The following is a 13110-nucleotide window of genomic DNA, read 5'->3' on the forward strand; positions in this document are numbered from 1 at the left end:
AGATATCATCATGAATTCCTGACCATGCTATTTACATGCTATTTACATTAGCTGAGTATCACCCGTTTCCCCTGTGGTTATTATACCACTTTTTTTAAAAAGTAGATTTGCTTGTGTATATTTCTATTTCCGCTTAGTCAGATATGGTGACTTTAATAGGGCAGTATGTGTTACACACAAGCACATCTCTTTGATATAGTCTGCAACTGCCGCGCCCCCCCCAGCACAATCTCCCGCCCCCCCTGGGGGTCGCGCCCCCCACTTTGCGCACCGCTGCTCTAAGGCGTCATCATTTTTTTTTACATTTTTTGAACTCCCTATTAGTGAAGGGAGCGATTGTCACCGAATATAATATTTAAAGTTAATAAAATCCATGTCAAATACTTAAACGGACCAGTGTCATTACTCAAGGTACTGAATTCTCTGAGAAGACAGAAGAAATGGAAAAAACAAACAAAAAAAACAAGAAATTGACAATCTTCTATATCAATCCATTACATGCACCAAGGAGTTTATTTAGCTTCATCGGATGTGCTACCTGCCCGGTTATACACATTATAAAGGCACGTTAGAAAAGTCACAATGGAGAACGTTTCTTAAACTGAATACAGATCAATGCTTCTCTGAAACAGAAAACCACTATATTGCATCAGTGAATATAATCACATTGAAAAATAGTCTAGTCATAAAACCCCTCTATGAAACCATGATGCTGTAATTCCCATTATAGATAAATGTTTATTGGCCCATATCCACTAAAGGGTGCTACGTCGTTTCTTCCACTGATTTGAAACGGAGTTAGGGCATGCTAAATTGTAACACCCTTTAGTGCATATGGACCATTATTGGATATTTACTGCATTGAATGGTTAAGGTGAAATGAGGCTCAAATGTGTCTTCTAGTTCCATTTTATTGTAATATATATATATATATATATATATATATATATATATATATATATATATATATATATATATATATATATATACAAATATAACTGTATGCTCATCTGCATGTCTTAGGCAGGTCTGCAACCCCGCCTTTCCCCATTATCACCCAGCACACAGCACTTCCACTGCAGCAAGGGATTCTGGGAAATGACATGCAAATGAGCACACAGTGCCAACTTTTGTCTAAAGCTCATATTACACGAGCAACCCTTAAGCCAATGCATGCTGCTTTAAACACAGCTTTTAAGCATAGGCTGGGGTGAGATGCAAAGCCAGTAAACCCACTCACAGACATGTTTCAACCTTGATGGGTATCATCAGTGTGAGGTTGTTTGTGCTGGCTATGCTGGTTTGAGAGTAAGAGTAGGTATTCACCACACTTATTAAGGATATGGTGGGTAAAAAAAGTGACAAAAACCCTCCACAGTAAAGCATATAGCAAATGGAATTATTACTGTATGTTCATTTGCATGTCTTTGCTGAGCTTGAGACAAAAGGTGGCACTGTGTGCTCATTTGCCTGTCATTTCCCAGAATCCCTTGCTGCAGTGGAAGTGCTGTGTGCTGGGCGATAATGGTCAAAGACAGGGTTGCAGACCTGTCTAAGACATGCAAATACAGTAATATTTCCATTTGCTATATGCTTTACTGTGGAGGGTTTGTGTCACTTTTTTTACGCACCATAACCTTAATAAGTGTGATTACATACATACATACATATATATATATATACACACACACACACACATATATATATATATATATATATATATATATATATATATATATATATATATATATACATACATATATACATACATATATATATATATATATACATACATATATATACATATATATATACATATACATATACATATACACATATATATATACATATACCCACATATACACATATATATATATATACATATACATACATATACATATACATATACATACATACATATACACATATACATATACATAGTGTTCGACAAACCTATACATCTGCACGCCCCGGGCGGGTGGATTTAACATCGTGGCGAGCTCCTATTGGCCACGTGTTTTTTTTGTTTTTTTAATTTTACCTGCTCGCGCTGAAAAAAAAAAAACCTCCCCCTACCTGACAGCTGATTGGCGCGCGCAGCCAGGCTCTATATGAGCCCGCCACCAATGATCGGCCATTCTTTTTGCCCGGAGATCTGTTGGAGAATAAGTACTCTCTGTGCCTCCATCCCGCTGCCTCCTGTGCACGATCCCCCTGGTCCCCACATGGCTCCTGAAATCACCCCAGCGGCACCTCTGCTCCTTCCCGCTGCCTCCTGCAAGCCCACCCTCACGATCCCCCTGGTCCCCACATGGCTAGCGTACTCACCCCCGCGGCCCCTGTGCCACCTGTATGCCCTCCCTCGGGCGCGTTGGCACTCCCCTCCCCTCCTTCTGCCCCCTTCCCCTCCTCCTGCCCCCTTCCCCTCAACCTCGATTGCTGCCCGGGGAGGGAGTTCCCCACGGCTGCTGCACAGGAATGGAGGAGCAAGTGACAGAGGAGAAGCTGCAGCAGGAAGAGAAAGCCCCCCCCCCCCCCCCCTGGCCTCACTCCGGTGCCTACTGGAGAGGAAGAGGAAGCCCCCCCCCCCCCTCAGCTGCAGGGAGAGAGAGAAGCCAGCCGGTGAGAGAAGTGAGAGAGACCTCGGCTGCAGGGATCCCCTCCCTCACCGCTCCACCCAGGAGCTATAGCCCCCAACAGCCTTCTGAGACCCCCCTCCCTGGCTACCCACATACCACCACCCCTAGGGTGCCCAGGTACCGATCACCCCCCCTCCCTCCCCCCACGGCTGCACAGAGACTCCCTGCAGCAGCACCCTTCCCCCTCCACTCCTCTGCTGCAGTTCCCCTTCACTTTACGCCCCTCATGCGTGTGTATATGAGAGAGTGTGTGTGTGTGTATGGGAGAGAAAGTGAGTGTGTGTGTGCAGGACACCAGAAGTAACCCCCCAATCAGTCACCCCCCACCCAATCACCCACCCCACCTCCCCCCACCCAGTCAGTCACCCCACCTCCCCCCACCCAGTCAGTCACCCCACCTCCCCCCACCCAGTCAGTCACCCCACCCGCCACCAGTATCTGTCTCCCTCTCTCTCACACTCTCGGTCTCACACTCTCTCGGTCTCCCTGGCTCTCACGCTCTCTCTCTGGCTCTTACGCTCTCTCTCTGGCTCTTACGCTCTCTCTCTGGCTCTGTCTCATGCTCTGGATATCTTATTTACCCTATATATCTTAACTGACCTACACCAAAATAACCTATACTGCTTTCTTCCAGATCTGACTCAAGCTTCCCACAGAAGACATCGGAACCCCCCTAACCCAGAAGACAGGTAGGGAACACCTCCCCTCCAACTTATAACATTGCGGGAATGAGTGTACCTGGACATTGAGGGACTGCGGATCAGGTAAGATCCCAGGTGGGATTGCTGCTTTAATTATTGTTAAGCGGGGGCATCCAGACACTGGTTAAGGGGTGCAGGAAACTAGTCATTCACATCTGGCTTTTTTTTCGAAATCCGACATTTACACACACACACACACACACACACACACACACACACACACACACACACACACACACACACGTAACAAGGACTAATTGTAGTACAGGCATACCCAGCTTTAAGTACACTCACTTTAAGTACACTCGCGAGTAAGTACATATCGCCCAATAGGCAAACGGCAGCTCACGCATGCGCATGTCATCACGTCCTGAACAGCAATACCGGCTCCCTACCTGTACCGAAGCTGTGCGCAAGCAGGGAGACTATAAAGCCTGTTACAAATGCGTTATTTACATCAGTTATGCACGTATATGACGATTGCAGTACAGTACATGCATCGATAAGTGGGGAAAGGTAGTGCTTCACTTTAAGTACATTTTCGCTTTACATACATGCTCCGGTCCCATTGCGTACGTTAATGCGGGGTATGCCTGTATAATGTAATACAATAAATAAAATTATGTCAAAACCGAATGTTAATCAATTTTTTTTTAAAGCGGGATAGGGCCGGGACTAAGGGCGGGGCTGGGTGGCGAGTAGATTTTTGGGTGATTTGTCGACTACTGTATATATATATATATATATATATATATATATATATATATACACACAGGCATACCCCGTTTTACGTACACCCGCTTTACGTACACTCGCAAGTACGTACATTTATTTTTAGTTACACCATACCCCTGTGTACGTACGCGTGCTTCGCGAGTACGGACACCAGGGGGCAGCGTGCGCACCTGAACACTCCTGCAACCTCCTTCATGCTTGTCTTCATTATTGTGCGCTCGATCTCCCTGTTCCCTTTGCCCTCCCATCTGTCTCCGTTCCCCCTCCCATCTGTCTTCGTTCCCCCTCCAATCTGTCTCCGTTCCCCCTGCACTCAAGCTCCATAAATCAGCAGCTAAACAAGTGATTCTGCCCGCACTCCTCGGAGCCCGTGAGTCTGCTTCCTCCGATCTCCCCCTCCTACCCCCTCAGAGCTCGCTCCTGTCTGCTGCAAAACTTTGCATGTGATGTGAACAACGAGCAACAGTGAGGGGGAGAAGATCTTCTGCTGCAATCTTTGCGTGTGTGTGTGACTGAGTGACAATGTGTGTGTGACTGAGTGACAATGTGTGTGTGACTGAGTGACAATGTGTGTGTGACTGTGTGTGTGAGTGTGTGTGTGACTGTGTGACTGAGTGACAGTGTGTCACTGAGTGACAGTGTGTCAGTGTGTGACTGAGTGTGACTGAGTGTGTCAGTGTGTGACTGAGTGTGACTGAGTGTGACAGTGTGTGACTGAGTGATTGAGTGACAGTGTGTGACTGAGTGCGTGTGTGTGTGACTGAATGTGTGTGTGTGTGTGTGTGACTGAGTGCGTGTGTGTGACTGAGTGTGTGACTGACTGAGTGACAGAGACAGACTGAGTGAGAGAGACTGAGTGAGTGAGAGAGACTGAGTGAGAGAGAGACTGACTGAGTGAGTGAGAGAGAGACTGCGAGAAGGAGAGAGAGAGAGAGACTGCAAGAAGGAGGGAGAGACTGCGAGAGGGAGGGAGAGACTGCGAGAAGGAGAGAGAGAGAGACTGCGAGAAGGAGGGAGTGACTGCGAGGAGGGAGAGACTGCGAGAAGGAGAGAGCTGCTATACAGTACTGACCCGCGTGCGCGCCTCTCACCTCCTTGCTGCTCCCATTCATTTTATTTGAATAAAGCCTACTGTATTTATTTTGGTTACAAAAGCGTTATTTACAGTTATGCATGTATATGATGATTGCAGTACAGTACATGCGTTGTAAAGTGGAAAAAAGGGAGTGCTTCACTTTAAGTACATTTTTACTTTACATATATGCTCCGGTCCCATTGCGTATGTTAAAGCGGGGTATGCCTGTATATATTTATATATACATACACGCACCCACACACCCAAAACCACCCGCCCACCTGTGTCCTCCACAGAAGCCAATGTTTTTATTTTCCCTTTTTTTTTTTAACCACAAACATAAAATCAACCATACCAGAGTGCACAATACCCGTAGATACCTAAAAGTGGTCAAGGTTAACACTTTTTGCAACAGACTGTGGCGAAACCAAAATTCATGTCTTCCCCAAAATATTTATTGCGCTGTTGCAAAATATCTTGGAAACATTAATGCTAAGGAAAGTAAACAGTAGCACCAAAACCAATGTCACAGTTTAAATGCTATTTTCAGCTTTGAAGTGCAAATCATGTTTTATTTGGGAAGGTGATTACATTATATAGATAAAGAACTTCTGAAGACACACATGCTCTATGCATTAAAATTGTTATCAGTTATCACTGATATTATAACTACATTCAAAGCAGCTATTATAACACAAAAACAGTAGCAGAATCCAACTTCCTACTCGACAATGTACGGTAGGTACATCATATGTTAAAGATGCCGTAGAGATTTTGCATACAATTCCATGAAACGTGACTATATTTATAATAAATTGTCACGTTATGCAGATGTAATTACTACAGTAGTTTCACATACGTGCTTGCAAATTAAAAATGGCAACACAAAAATGCGACTAAGCATTAACCGCTTTGTCTGTCGATCCTGACAGATGTGAAACTTTTGACAATTTCCTTACTCTGTAGCCCACATTCACATATAAGCCCACATTCACTACAGGGTGTTAAGTTTCAAACAAATGGCAGTTAAGATGTGCTAAAGCATAGGGCAATTTTATGAATCTGGGCCGAATTGAAATGTGCGCATATTAATTTAACATCACTCATAGTAAACTGTTCATGTTAATTAAAAAGACTTTGGGGAAATTGTTGCAATGTGATAATTCTACATTACTATTTATAAACCTATAACATGAACTATTCCTAAAGTAGCATCTGTTAACCTAATTGGTGCCAAAACCCGCCCTGCTTCTTACGCAGTACGTAATTACGGCAAGCTTCTCTGGAAAGTAATCATATAACTCCAGATAAACATATCTAGTGCCACCACTGGCGTTTCTTTTCTTATTTTATTGATATTTTCAGTATGGATTTCTGTATGGTAATCAGGCCCAATAGGGTTAAAGGATTAACTTTCCCACAATATATCATTACTAATAGCAAACACGAAGGAACTTGCATAAAAAAAGTGCTTCACCTAATAAAAATCTTATGTGATAGGAAACAATACTAATAGTGTAACTAGTAATAAGTGCTTATATACCAATAATAAAAGTGAATATAAGAAGTGTAAATTAAACTAAGTATTTCTTATAATGAGATATTAATTGGACCCAAAAGTGAGTGATAACCCAAAAACGGGTGTGGACCCAAATGTGAGTGATCACTTAAAAGAGGGTGTGGACTCTAGATGTACTAATGTACTAGTGTAACACACTATAGTAGACCACTGAAAAGAAGGCTGGCAGAACATGTCTATAATATAAAAAAAAGGTTGGCGACACAGTGTCTCCAACCACTTTAAAATTAGACACAATCAAAATCCAGAGGGCCTGATCTGTAGAGGAATCTACTGTCCTAAACCTAATTGGAGGGGATGTGATAGAATACATTTGATATCAAGACGTGAGAGTTTTTGGTTCTATACTCTGAGAACTCCGGCCCCTGGAGGTCTGAATATTGAATCTGATTTAGCCTCCTTCCTAAAAAACAGTTAATAGGTCCCGATCTATGGAGAATGGGATCCAGATTTTCCACTATATTTTCTGTGCAGTGTCATACATTATTTTTAAAATTGTAATTAATTTTTTATGCAATTATCTTTTAAGTCAATTTAAATTGTTTTTTAACATTTGGTAGATATTATGTTCGTTATGTTTTCTATGTGGAATGATGGTTGATTTACCTACCACCAAGCACTGTATCTTAGGTTACTTTAAATGAGCAACATTAGGTCTATATATAATCTTCTATGCTTGGTGTGATGGATATCTCCATTTTGTACACTGATTCAACCCTTGTTATGTATAGTGTTGATTTTTTAGTGTTAAAACACAGTTTATTCTCCTAATTATCACAATGGGGGAGTGGAGGGGTTAAAACATTTTGAGGCTATGTATAGCAATCACGGACAGTAGAGCTCCATTACCCCTGAGGAAGTGACGTGCCGTGTCACAAAACGCATAGGGTGGAGCTCGTTTTACGTGTGTACAGTCAGCAGTGAGGAAGAGCAGCGCGGTGGTGAAGTCATCAGGGGAGGATCACAATCGGGAGTTGCGGCCACGAGGAGTAGTGAGGAGTGTGGATCTGGCCCCAGCTACCAGCTCAAGAATACACAAGCTGCGGACAGCACTTTGTAATAATGCAACAAGACCAGCTACTATGTGAGTGCAATTCTTGTGGTTTTGCGTTTTTAAATAAATGTTCTTTTTGGTACCGTACTGTGTCTATTTTATGCATTTTATTGCTACTGTGATCCGGAGGATCGGTGGAAATCGGTGACCCCGTGGGAACCAGTGATTAATCAACTCATCATTGGAAAGTTAAAAGACTTTTCTTATGCCCGATTACTACTTACCTGTTGTAAGTAGCAATCTGTAGAGTGCAAGAACCCATTATACAGAATTTCTCAGCTCTGAGCAGTCTAAGGCTGCGCCCATGGTGAGTGATGCCGTGCGGAAGCGCGCTGAGGCTGAGGGAAAGCGGGTGCTTTCCCTGGCCTTAGACCGCGCGCCGTCCGGGGGCGTGTCGGGGGGCGGGCCAGTGGCGTCACGGAGCTAATTCACCCTCATTGGGCGCGAAAATTTTAAATTTTGCTAAAACTTACGCTTCCGCACGCTTGCAGAAGCGTAAGCGAGCCCCTGCTAAAGCCGCTCTCATTGCGGCTGCAGGGGCTCAGTGCCGAGCGTAAGCGCGCCTCAGCACGGGCATAAGCGCTGACCATGCCCGAGGCCTAAGGCTGAGGACCCGCTGCATGCGCGCAGGCCACCAGCCCCTTACCTCCTGCCTGTCCCCGGTGCCTCCTTCCGGCGAGGCTCACTACGCACTGGGGATGCAAGAGAATTGTGATCCCGAGCGGTGACGCGTCTCGTGGTGCGCTGGTGAGCCTATCAGCGCCGGGGGCTGGAGTGTCAGAGCTTCTCCCACCTCCAAAAGGTAGGGGGGAAGTGTGTGTATGTATGTATGTGTACATGTTTGTGTGTGTGTGTGTGGGGGGGGGGGGGAGACGGACGGACCGATGGGGACGACGACAGACCGACCGGGGGGTGGAGGGGGGACAGCACGGAGAGCGAGCAGCAGAGCGCATGTGTGGGGGCTCGCTGCACCCTCTTGCAGCCCGGGAGACCCCTGCTGCAGCCCTCCGCTCAAACCACGCCCCCCACCCCCGCTCCCTACAGACCGCAGGTAGCGGTCAATTGCCTCTCAACGCGCCGCCTGCATGCAGTGCGGGCGCGCTGACTGAGGCAGCGGGGCCTCGGCCTAAGAAGGACCAGCGATTCCAAGTCCAAGTGAAAGTGAAAGACTGACATTATCTCTGTGGTCATTATATCAGTGCTCTCTGTTTGCGCCAAGGACAATTGTTTCTTGTGTTTACCATATCTTTACTAGTGATATACTTGGGAACATGCAGGTACATAATCCACTGTAAAAGCTCCAAATTAGCATTTAAAGTCACAGAATAGAAGAACCCAAATCCCTTCTGAGTCAAACTTTTCTGCTACACATGTGGGCTACTCTGGATGGATGAGGTAGAAGTAGTACAAGTACGCAATACACTGAAGACACCATACACATCTTCAAATCTATGCATGTCGCAGCATCACAGTTTAGGAAGGAGTGGTAGGTGGGTAAATCACTATTGCCACAACAAAAGAGAATGAATAAATTAGATGGCGAATATCTAATGTCACTGTGTTGGCAAAATGGGGGATGGATGAAGGGGGATTGGGAGAGAAGATGCGGGTAGAATTGGATGGGAAAGATGTAGGAAGCATGGGAAGAGGAGACAGGGAAGAAAATGGGTAGTGATGTGAGGAAACTAGAGTGCAGCAGCGGAGGAGAAAAGGAGACAGGACGATAGAGTCGTGGACACAGAGTAATAAGCCCAGGAGAAACATGGATGTAATAGGGATGATACTGTATATTAGACGAGAGATGGAAAAAAGGTCTGCAGAAGTAAGCAGGGTTATCTAGAAAGGAGTGATGGAGTGAAAGATAATTTAGGAATTAGGGGTGGCAACATTTCTTTTTAAAACTTAGGAACCAGTTAGAATCTTTAGGAGCCAAAGTTTTGTTGAGCTGGAGGAGGGCAGATGGGGTTGCACCTTGCACAGCTGTTCCAGTCTCTCCTTCCTCCCGCCCCCCTCACACCTCCCAGGCTCAACTTTAGCTGCTAAAAACACTCCCCGGCACTGGCGGCTCTGCAAGTCAGTGTGTCTGTGACACAGTGCTGGAGCTCTTCGCATCAATCCCTGCCCCAGCTGTCGCATGCCTCTGCTGCCCGCCTCCGTTTCTCCCTACCCCCAAGCACTGCAGCTCTGAGTGACCTGCCAGTTACCGCTGCCGGAGCCCTTTCCTGATTTGATGTCATGCTGATGAAGCAGGATCGGGCACGCTGTGACTGACAGTTCAATCAGCACCATAAAACAGGGGCCAGGGGGGAATTTAAGGCGCCCAGGAAATATTCATGCATGAGTTAGATAAAACACATACTGTAGGTCAGGGGTCTCCAAACCTGTCCTCAAGAGCCGCACACAGGCCAGCTTTTATGGATATCCCTGTTTCAGCACAGGTGGCTCAATCAGTGCCTCAGTGCTTGACTTGTGTGCGGCTCTTGAGGACAGGTTTGCAGACCCTTGCTCTAGGTGATCATTATTTCCCAAGTCGGAAAGAGCAAACCAAACTAAGAGAGCATGCTGTGCATGTATAATTGTATTAATTTAAAACATTTTTATAGAGGTTCTGCTAAATCATTTTTCCTTACTAGTACATGTGTTCAGTCCCACTAGTAAAATGCCAAATAATTTTTCGCTTTTAAGCTACATAAAATGAAAATAATTAAGAGGACTTTCGAAAATAATGCCAAAAGCGTATACAAAATGAAGAGTATTTATTTTGTTTTTACGTAAAGCTATTATGAGATTATGAACTTGATCGAATGTTACCAGTGAATGGGTGGATAATTTAAAGGCTGTAATTAAGAGTTGCTGTCTGCTTCCTTGACATGTTTTGAGCTGCTCATTCTTGCACTGCCCATTTTATTGTTCAATTCATTGTTATTTCTATGAATAGGTTATTGCACTGATGTAATACTCACCATTTTTTAAAGACACCTTGAAAATGTCAGAACTTTTCCCAACACGTTAATGACCTCATCAGGACACACCCAAGAAGAAATTTACAAGTGTTGACAGCCCTCCAAAATGTTAGAAAGGGAGAAATATATATGTATTTTTTTTTTATAGCGTGTAACATACAGTACTGCACGTCCAACTTTGTTCTCATATTATCCAGCCCAATGTGCATGGACTCTGAATTGAAGACAAAGTTACAAAGTTTATTTTTCTCTGTGCATTTTTATAAAAATAAATACATTTGTTTAAATTAAATATACCTGAAAAGTGAGTGAGTAACACAAGCAAATAGGTAAGGTTATCAGATTGGATTGCTGGAAGGGCCCAAAATAATAAATAAAATGATCTCGCCAAATCTGATAGCAATAAACTAGGATAAGCCATAACATGAAAGGAAAACAATGGGGGAAAAAAGAATCTCTTAAAAAAAATTATTTTGTAGTGCTGAAAGGTGACTTGGTTGGATGTTTTGAGCCATCCTCAAAATCAGAAGTAGCCTTCAGTTAAGTCAGGACTTAACATTCTCAAAAGACTTTATTTGAATTATATGGTAAATCTAGTGAGTGAATCTTCTGAACCCCCGATTAGGGACTGTTCATAATGTCACATCGTTTTGAAATAAAAATATTAATGAAAAGGACTATGCTTTTACAGTATATAATCCACAAATTCAAAAAAAGAGCGCACTCCCTGTTGGATTATACTAATTAACAAAAAGACAGACTCTAGGGTTACCAGGTATCCGGATTGAATTGGACTGTCCTGTATTTGGACACACTGTCCAGTAAAAAATTAGAGGCAATACTGGACTTATATGTGTCCGGTGTTACCGCTCTGGACATAGTGACCTGACCGGCTTGGGGGCCGTGGGATTTCCCAGAGCAGGGAGAGAGCAGGGCTGTTGCTAGGGGGCTAAGCAGCTTCCTCCATCGTCATTGGCTGCTGCTGAGTAATGCAGCCAATTAGGAGGAGGTGTCAGGAGCCTGGGGGTGGAGCAAGGAGAAGAGGAAACAGCATGGAGTGGAGAGAGGTCCGAGGGGTGTGTGTGTCTCGAGCATCTCGTACCTTTCACCATTGTATCTACTGCTGAGTAAGGCAGCCAATTAAGAGGTGGTGTCAGGAGCCTGGGGGTGGAGCCAAGGATGAAACAGCATTGAGCGGAGAGAGGTTAGAGGGGTGTGTGTCGCACCTTTCACCATTGTATCCACTTTTTTTTTTTGGAGAATCCACCTGGCAACCCTAACAGACTCACATGTAACAGATATAGTGGATTTTTTATTTTTTAAAGGACGAGAAGAAAACAAAGAAAAACAACAGTGCAATATGTTTCGAATGTTCAAGTATGCTCAAGTGACCGGAGGACGTTTTCCAGCCTCCACTGAGTGACGTCCTCAGGTCACTCGGCTGTTTCACGAGATTAACTCCGTTTCATCATGATAGGGAGTGCACGTTTGGATACAAGGAAGGACTGTTTGCGCATGCGCACACCGACAGAACATCGCGGTGAGGAGGTTTGAAACTTGATGCTGACTTTAACTGTGGGGATGCCGCGTCTGCAGCTTGAGCGACTCCAGAGTATCCGTGCAGGACGGTGAGCAGGGGGAGAGCCTCCTGACATTGTTAAAATGCTTAAAAAGAATATTAAGAATGTGAGTGAGACCATTGGATGTTTCTACAATATACTTTGAACATTTGAAACATATTGCACTATTGTTTCTCTGTTTTCTTCTCATCCCTTTTTTTAAAAAAAATCTCCACCGTATCTGTTACATGCGTGTCTGTTTGTTAATTGGTATAACCCAGCAGCGAGCGTACTCTTTTGAACATAAAGTTCACCCTCCACTGGGGGTAAACATACGAGTGCTGCACTAGCTGTGATTGTGCCATTGCCAATTGTGTGTTGAGTTTTTAGCCGTGTCTAATATTTTGCACTGCATCAATTGCACATATAGTGGATATTATTCAGGCACTTTTATGTATATATGTATTTTGGAGCACTTTTACTTATGTACGTATTAATTACCAGTAGTATTTCAAGTATATTAATCACTTACTAGAGTAGCGCCACGAATAGTATTTTTCAGTTTGCTATAATCCACAAGTACCTGACCATCTGCCATTCTGTGTCTCCTAAACCCTTTTTGCTACACAATTATGTTATGCATCTATTAAAAACACTTCAGGAGCAAATTTCAGGAAGATCAACGTTTTTAAATTTCTAATATATAGACTCAGACATTTGAGGGAAAACAGTTTTGTTTTCTGTCTCTAACGCTATCTCTTGCAAGATTTTTGTTTTGTCATTGATGAAAAGTTCTTTGCTAGAG

At 44.0% G+C, this 13110-nt stretch overlaps 1 protein-coding gene across 11 annotated transcripts in view; it reads right to left on the reverse strand.

The window, feature by feature from the left end:
* The window catches only part of PIBF1 (progesterone immunomodulatory binding factor 1), a 217420-nt gene that overhangs the window by 135700 nt on the left and 68610 nt on the right, over positions 1–13110 (reverse strand). The window lies entirely within an intron of this gene.

This window comes from Ascaphus truei, chromosome 3, assembly GCF_040206685.1.
Source record: "Ascaphus truei isolate aAscTru1 chromosome 3, aAscTru1.hap1, whole genome shotgun sequence".
NCBI lineage: Eukaryota > Metazoa > Chordata > Amphibia > Anura > Ascaphidae > Ascaphus > Ascaphus truei.